Source organism: Seriola aureovittata, chromosome 5, assembly GCF_021018895.1.
Source record: "Seriola aureovittata isolate HTS-2021-v1 ecotype China chromosome 5, ASM2101889v1, whole genome shotgun sequence".
Classification (NCBI taxonomy): domain Eukaryota; kingdom Metazoa; phylum Chordata; class Actinopteri; order Carangiformes; family Carangidae; genus Seriola; species Seriola aureovittata.
The window spans coordinates 21,152,690-21,161,344 of NC_079368.1; the positions used below are offsets into that span (position 1 = coordinate 21,152,690).

At 40.1% G+C, this 8,655-nt stretch overlaps 1 long non-coding RNA gene across 1 annotated transcript; it reads right to left on the reverse strand.

Moving 5' to 3' along the window:
• Positions 1-1,180: 1,180 nt before the first annotated feature.
• Positions 1,181-7,899, reverse strand: LOC130169787 (uncharacterized). The gene is made up of 3 exons (XR_008827886.1): positions 7,827-7,899; positions 4,051-4,121; positions 1,181-2,077 (listed from the first exon to the last, which is right to left on the reverse strand). It is a non-coding gene; the product is annotated as an uncharacterized LOC130169787 (long non-coding RNA).
• Between the last annotated feature and the right edge of the window lie 756 nt (positions 7,900-8,655).

The window sequence follows — 8,655 nt, forward strand, 5'->3', positions numbered from 1 at the left end:
CAGCAATGCTCATTACACAGCTGAGACGAGTGAGAGAAAGGAAAGCAGAGACAGAGAGACCCCAGACACAGGGGAGATCTACTCCCACACCAGGCTGTTCACTCCACGCCAGCAGTCAGAGAGTCAGTGATCCTGGCAGCAGCTGCACGGTGCTGGCTCACCCTGCTCCCTCGCCACTCTGCCAGGGAGGTCTGGAATGAGAGGCCTCCAGGCTCCAGACCTTAGGGTCCCCCCCAGCCTCGTGCTCATGCAGTGCACTCGTTTGACGTCAAAACCCAACATCGACTAATTGACATTGTGACGTTTAGCAGATGTTGGGTTTTGCTCACAACTAGACTGTTTGTATTTTATGTGTAACAACACAACTTAAAACCAACAAAATATCAATATCAGCTGTCATCAGTATTCTATGTCAAATTAACTTTGGCATTAGACATAGTCTTGACATTGAATTTTGGTCTCCTGATGTCACAACCTAAATTCAACCAAATATCAACATCTAACGACACTGGTGGCCAGCTGTGTGTATGCAGGTATAGTAATGAAGCCACAGAGAATCATCACTTGACTCTGCTCTTCCCCTCAGCTCCACAAAGAAAATACAACACATATTGTGCAACAGGTACACTACCTATTGTACGCAGACCGGTTGTACTGGCTAAGAAGTCTAAGACCAAAACACAAGTAAAATTGAATTCATCCGGTGGACACAAACATGACTGAATGAATGCTAATGTTGGTCCTTGTACAACTGTTTGATACCATCACTATTGCACCCATGACACGGCATTAGCTTTGAGCACAAAAGTTCAGTCTTGACCTTGGAACAGTTGTTTCTCAGTTGACCTTGACTTCATTCTTTTACATGAAAATTAACGTTCATTTTGGAATTATGTTTCTGGCCACTGTTTGAATTCAATGTCCAATATTGCCTCAATCAAAACAACGAGCTAAAAGAGGCTAAAAAGCTCAGTAGTGCTGCAGAGGTAGGGGAGCAGTCTCATGTGATTCAGCACTACAATAGTCTTTTGATATATCATACAGACAATAATAATTTAGTGGAGCTTAGTAAGAAAATGGTGGTGCTATTTTCTCCCCTGTACACACATACAGCAGGAGGCACAGGAAAGAGATAATACAGTATAGTGAAATCCATCATAACAGTCTCTTGTACTTATCAACACTTAAACTAAAATAGTCTCAACAAAGAAAAAACAGTGAGCTTCACAGAGACAGGGTTCATAGCAGGACATCTGTATTGAATTGTATTACACTGTGCAGATGTTCATGACAGAGATCGTAGGTAGGTGCAGATGTTAGAGTCACATGGTTTTACATTACAGATGTTGAAAAACATGGACATGATGCAGCTTTTGGACAGCGTCTAGTTTTAACACGGGTAAGGAGGGCAGGCACAATGTCAGAACAGCTCTGTTGGAAAACCACAGGAATTAAAAGCTTCTGTGCTTCTGCAGAGTCGGTGCTGTAATTATTACTTCTTCTTTTTTTGATAGCAGCAGGATCACAACCCTTTTTTTTTTTGTTTCTCTTCTTTTGGCAAAACTTGCTCCAGTTCCTGCAGCTGTCTCTCAAGATACACACTTCACTCACATACACAGGGTTATTATAGGGAGCTGTAAGCATGGAGGATTATGTGAACATCTTAATTAGACTATTGCTTTGCTTGCAGTGTTGATAATAGCCATTATTATGTGTATGTAATTGTAGCCAGTGATCAATTAAATAATGCATCACACAACATAGAATTACACATAACATTCTGCATTTATTTGGAAATTGTGATTATTCAAATCATAGGTTTGTTACACTGATATCATTTACATCACATCAGATAGGATTATGGCTGCAACACATGATGCACAACGTTTTCAACTATTGCACAAATTAAAGCCAGAGGGATGACGGAGGGGGGGAGTGACAGGTTGGGATGGAGGGATGGGCTGAGATGAGATGACAAGACTTGCAAGGGAGGCTTCATATTGCCTCGGGGTCTTAACCAACCATCAATCTGTGCTTGTCCACACTGACATACAAACACAAACATAACAGCCCATACCTGAAAACAGAAGCCGTGGTGTTAATAATAAATGACGTACTAAATGAACAATGACTCAATGTATCAATGTGTGATATGGCTCTCTCTGTGAGCAAAACATTTCTTTCTCTTATAGAAATTGTGATTCTACCTCTTATAACATTATGCTCCATTCATGTCATGTAAGAAGAGGACGAAGAAGAGCATCTTGTTGATGCAGCTACAGAGGGGTTTAGCCATTTAATTTAACACTCAACGTGGAGACGGTTAAGGTCATTTGTTGTTGACAAACTAGATTAAAATCAGCTGCGAGAGATAGCAGTCAGTTTCAATGAGCGGACGTGATTGCATTAACTGATTATTTTGATTCTTATTGCCTTGGATGGCTGTTGTCAATGAGACACGGAATGACCCCCATCTGCAAAATTGTAAGTGCACGTATACAAATGAAGAATAAAGACAGATAAGCACGGGTTGAGTGTGCTGCAGAGAGACAGATATTTTGCACAAGCACAACTGGAGCTTTTGTGTTCATCTGTGAAAACACTCCATTTCACATGGGTAATGTTAAATCCATCATGCTGTGAGAAAAAACACCAAACATATATAGGGAATATATATCTTCCACACATTTTGGCTCCTGCAGTGTTCCCACTGTGGCTCATACAGGCATGCTAGAGATGCCAGGACCCCCACAGAGGATAGATGGGAGAAAATGACATCTCCTGTCAACACTGTAACTCATGTCACAGTGTCAGTAAAGGATGTCAACAGCGATACTACAGTCTCAGGGCAGACACTGATGAGTGTAACTGAAATTGCAAAATATTGTAAAGTGTTTTCTCACTCTCTGCAATCCCTAACAACCAGCAGCGCTGTTACTTTTGCACACCCAGATAAAGCTATAAAGAGTCATTTTTTTCACTCCTATGCAGGAGCCCTCTTAAATGGAAATAAGACTCATTTTGAGAATTTATGTGTGTTATTCTTTTGGCCCTGGAAAGTTCATGTGGGGTTTTGGAAAAACTTTCCTCCAAAGCTTCAAAACCAGAGTGCTGAAACTCTAATCTGCATTGTCACATCGATGTACAGCCTGGAGCTGCTCCATTAACTATGATAACAGGGAGGAACTAACTCTTTTCTCTTGTTTCTGTCTATGGCAGACAGCATTCACTGTTCACTAATACAGGCTGAACTCTCCTAGGGCAACAAGATGACATATTTCAAACCTCAATGCAGTGGTTCTTTTCTTTGTATTTCCACCACCTCCAAGGCTTTCACACTTTTGCAATGGAATTTTTTTATTTTTAAGCACAAGGCTGAGATTTCCAGGAAAAAAAAAAAAAAAGAAAGAAATTTCTTGTTCACGCTTGAATTTTTTGAGCGTGATTTTTTAATGAGTATGATTCAAAGTAAACTTTTCCTACCCAGTGAGCCTCGCTGGGAGCTTCCACAAGAAAATCTGGTATCTAATCTTTATTGAAATTTTCTGTCCCAATGACTCATTAGAGAGAATGACTCAGCAGTGGCAACCTTTATCTCAACTCTCTCTTATGGCAACCATCAGTCCATAGGCACGAGGCATGAGTCAAAACTAGCTATTAATTTTCCAGGGAGAATTTATGTTTTAATATTAATTGCAAGGGAAACCAAAAATCCTCTGTCTTCAATCAGAGCAGCCAGTTTAAACATACTCTATGTGTCTGGCATCTTTCTCCAGCCCGACACTTCCATCCCTTCTGCTTTATCTCCTCTTCCCCCTAAATCTATCTCTCCTGGCTTAATATGCTGTTTCCTCTCTCTTTCCCTCCTCCTGTCTCTTTTTCTTATCTTCCTCTGTCTCTTCCCCCTTTTTCCCTTTACCTCTGCCTCTCCAGTCTATCTCTCCCTCAATCCCTCCCTCTTTTAGTCTTAAGCAAAAATCCTTGCTCCCATCTTATCTCCAGCCTCCATGTAGCGACGCCAACCATGACCAAAAAACAGTAAGGACTTACATGTCCTTGGCTGGTTGCCATCTTCTCTGCCTCTCTCCTTCCCCATGGCTTCAACAGGGTCATGTATCTGCCTGCCAGCATGCAGAGAGGGAGGGAGGAAAACAGGCCAACGGTCTGCTTTACTTTGCCTTGAGTTGGCAGATTAGCACCTTCAGAACCTTATCTCTACAGGAGTAGACTTAGCTATCACTATGTATGTGTCTGTATACAGTGTGTGAAGATTAGTATAGAAAAAGACAACTCAAATTTTTGAGTGACTTGAGTACAGATTCCAAGAAAAAGTATTTTAAGTATTCTTTAAAATGACATTAAAACTTTATAAGAAAGACACTGAGAGCGACTTTACCTCAGAATAGGTTTGAATTCAAAGCTAAGAGAATAGGCAGGGCTTTGCAGTGCTTTGAGATAAATAAGGCCTACTAATGGGAGCTTATTTCAGGGCTGCAGCTCACTCTTTCATCCCTGAGCGCAGTGTAGCTGTGGTGTTTCTGGTTTAATGGCAGCGTGCTGGGCAGGTGATGTCTACTGTTTACTGTTTACACTGTGTGTGCTCTGAAAGACGTCACAGCATGGAAAAGGGATAAAGCCGGAGACAATTAATACGTGCATGTACCTTCTTCCATTGCCAACAAAAGCGCAATGTATTGGGTCTTAGTGGGTTTTCTGATCAGTGGAAAAGGAGCTATACTAACGTTTACTGATTAGCCAAGTACAGCTGAGGGCTGATGAGAATGTCATTCGTTTTAAGAGTATTTGGTCATAAACCAAACGATTTGACAGTTTTTTTTTGACCCGATGATGGTGTTAGATAAAAAGTCAGTAGGAATTCATCCCCAAATTTCATGGCAATCTGTTCAATAGCTACTGAGATATTTCACTCAAAAATACACATTTCAACCTCATGGTAGTGGAAGAGAAAAAGTAAGGGGGTCACCAGAGTCTGTAGGATTCATCCTCTGAGGACCATGAATGTCTACACAATTTCAAGGCAAGCCATTGAGTAGTACCAAAATTTCCATCCTTAAAGCCTAAACTCACCCAAATGGTTAAAACTGAAAGTAAATTGAAAGAAATAAATTAAAAACAACAGCCAACCTTTTGTAAGCCTGTATGTTTTAATTTACTGGTGGTTTAGATGACAACATTACCTTAACTTACAAGTAATTGGCTGGCAGAAGCCAGGCTTAGAACAGTTTGTGCTTCGATCAAAGTCATTTAATGGTCACATATTTTACACTTCTCTGGTGTTTTGATTTCCACAAGGAGATATGTTTGTAGCTTTAAGCAGCAAAGACCATCTCAATATTGTTTTACCACAGGTAATAGATTGTAGCCTACAATTGTAGCTTGGTAAAACTCAAGGGTTCATGCAAATGACGATGGTCAGTCAGTACTGAAATTAGCCAAACAGATGGTCAAATTCGGACTAAAATGCTCTGCTATTTCAGAAAAAAATTTACTTTAGACACTGGCTTTTCATATCACTATCCTTGGGACGGCTGTGTTATTATATATTGGCCTCCTGACATCCAACAACTATGCAACATTTCCTCAACATTTTTTGCACTTTATAGTCAGTGACGGAATGACTGCATGGTGTGTTGTGGTTAATAAAGTTAAAACAACATAGGTGTGTCGAGGTAGGGAAGTGCTGGGGTCATGGCTAAGGGCGGTGACTATATAGTTGTGACATCACAAAATTTCAAAAGTCCTGACAGCTCATTTTAAGGCAAGATTTCTGAATACATACTGTGTGAATATTTTGATACTTTCACAGAATTTATATAGCATCTAGATTTATGTAGCACTTGGACCTAGACCCAAATCTCACTTTCTACAACATGTGACCTTTTTTCACTGCCCTGAAAGATGGAGCTAGATGTGGTGAATTTGAATTAGTCACAAACCAAAAACTTGGTTCTCATTAGAATTGACATACTTCTTATTTTAGGATTTTCTTCCAAATCAGCCAGTTAGAAGCTACTGTAAGCTTTTAAGAATTTCACCTTAAAAATAAGATTAAATCCGAGCAGGACTAAAAGCTAACACAAAGCCTCTTAGCTCTGACGATGTTCTCCTAAGGTAGAAAACTTGTTAATAGAGAGGAGGATTCTTACGGAGCTTTAGAGTTTTTTAAGCAAATGCCTTCGGGAAAGAAGAGATGGCAGAAAGTAGTCCCAACTCTTAACAACAGGGAGTTAGAAATGTCATTTGAGATTTGTTTGGGTTGCTTATTCACTGTAGTATTCCTATCTTGTCATGAATGTTTTTTCAGCCTCAGTATCACCTGATGTGTGCAAATTGCAGGCGAACAAATCCGTATTAATGGATACAAGGTGCAGCGCAGCTGTTGTGTTGTGCGGGTCACTGATGGGACACATTTGCATCATTGCTAGTCTGCGTTTTACTTAACAACCCTGTGTATGCAGCCTTTTCACTATGCGTGTGAGCCATGTTCACTATGTTACATACTGTTTATATATTTAATCATTCTAAATTTTTGATAAAGAAGGATTTTCATTAGTAAAAGAGTCACAAAACCACAATTCAATACAGGCTAAATTGTGTTATAATGGATTCCTGTGAGCATTTTTGAATGACTGAAGGAGGCACGCTGTGATTTCTTGATCAGTCAACAACAGAGTCTGAAAAAGAACAAAATACCTCCTCCCTTAGATAAAGGTTTTTGCCTCTACCTCGCTCCATGAGTCGCTCTTAGATCTCTCCTAAATCACTCCTATGCTGAGCCTACCTTGTTTCAAGCAAGTTTTCTCACATAGTGTTTATGGAAATCGCCCCAAAAATCCTAAACATATTCATAATAGTGAGAAACATTCCTCACGTTGTGTGTGCAAGGCGTCATAAATCACTGCATATGCCCTGAAGATCCATGCCGAGCCATGATGATCGATAAATGTATTTACCATGGATGCTGAGTGACTCATGAATTTAACATAGATATAAAGTCTCTTTCCAAAGTCAATATGTCATCATGAATAATTCTTTGCATGTGAAATCTCTCTCACAAGAAAAAAAAAATGAATGGAGAGAGAAAACTGAATCATTATCACGTTGGACTCTGGGAACATACTGGATTATATATTGACAGATATCCATTCCAGTCGAGAGACAGATATAGTGTTAGAGAATCATGTCTGTCAGTTATTGGTGAAATAATGCAGTCTGCAGACGCTGCCTATCAGTGCTGAGACGCAAGGCAAACAAATGTGTCTGACTCGGCAGCACTGGGTACTGCAACACACGGCCAATACCTTTTTCCTGTGTGTTTGTATCAGAACATAATTATGACACCCACGCTGTGACATTATTGCAACCCGGCTTTCTATTCTACCCAAACATTGTGCGCCTCAGCATAATAAATAATAAACAAAACTGGGAGGAAAAAAAGAGAGAGAGAGAGACATAGAAAAGCCAAACCATATTTGCACTGGAAATGATGAATAATTGAATCTGGGAGGCATACACACAGATGCAGACACAGACGTGCTTGCATGTGCACACATTCACATGCTACACAGACACACACATATGCACACATGGGGGGGGTAGTCCACTGGGTCTCCAGTGCCATCTAGAGTTGCTTTGTGGAAACGTGCATAAAAAATGCTAATATTAGGATTGTGATTTAAGAAGTTTTTGTAGTCATGGTGGCTCAAAGCTAGAGAGAAGGAGTTTGGATGTCAGCATGCACTGAGTTCATGTTTTTTCCTGCCACTGTTCAAAGATGCTATTGCCATTAAGCGACAAGCACTCACATGATGAATATGAGTGATTGTTAGTCATCTCTTCCAGCCTTCCAATCAATGACACTGCAGCTCTTTATGACCCTGAAAAGAAAGAGGCAGATGCAGAAAAGTAAACGGTTGAATATCTCTTTTGCGTTAGATGTGATTAGAGTGAGCGCTCAAGCCTTTTTGCTCACACTCTGCTGTGGCCCTGCAAGCAGCAAAGGGTGAGCTGAGGGCCACCATGTTCCGGCCCCTGTTTCTGGCAGCTGTGTGGGCTCCCATATGTTCTCCGTAATAATGAGTAGATATGTCATTCTTCCGGCCGGCTGCTCCTCACAAAGCGAGAAGCCATGCATGAAGTTTTATCAGCTTGTCAACACCAGCAGTGTGATTATCCCTCAGTGCATTGCTGTTGTTACATGGATTGACTTTTTCCGCATTTTGAGGATTTTAATAGCTTCCACTATAGAATCGGTTGACGCTGACTGTACTGGGGTTCTCTAGTCTTTCTCACTCTACTTGTCAGCACAGTAACATTTCTCTTTCTCCTGAATCTGTTTGTCTAATCAAAAGAGGTTTTGTCTGGCAGTTCCATGCCCAGGTTTCTATCATGCTGTATTTATTTTCCAATGCTATTTCAGTATAAATTAACTGATCACATCACATTCTTTTAACAAACTATTTAATTGTCTATAACTGTAAAATAAAAACTTGTAATGCGTTTTAAGTGACTACATTTTCAATACATTTGCTGAAGTACTCAATTTGACCTATTCTTATTCCAATACATTTCAAAGGGAAATATTCTCCATTACATTTATTTAAGTTGTGCAAGATTTTAAAAATACAAAACATA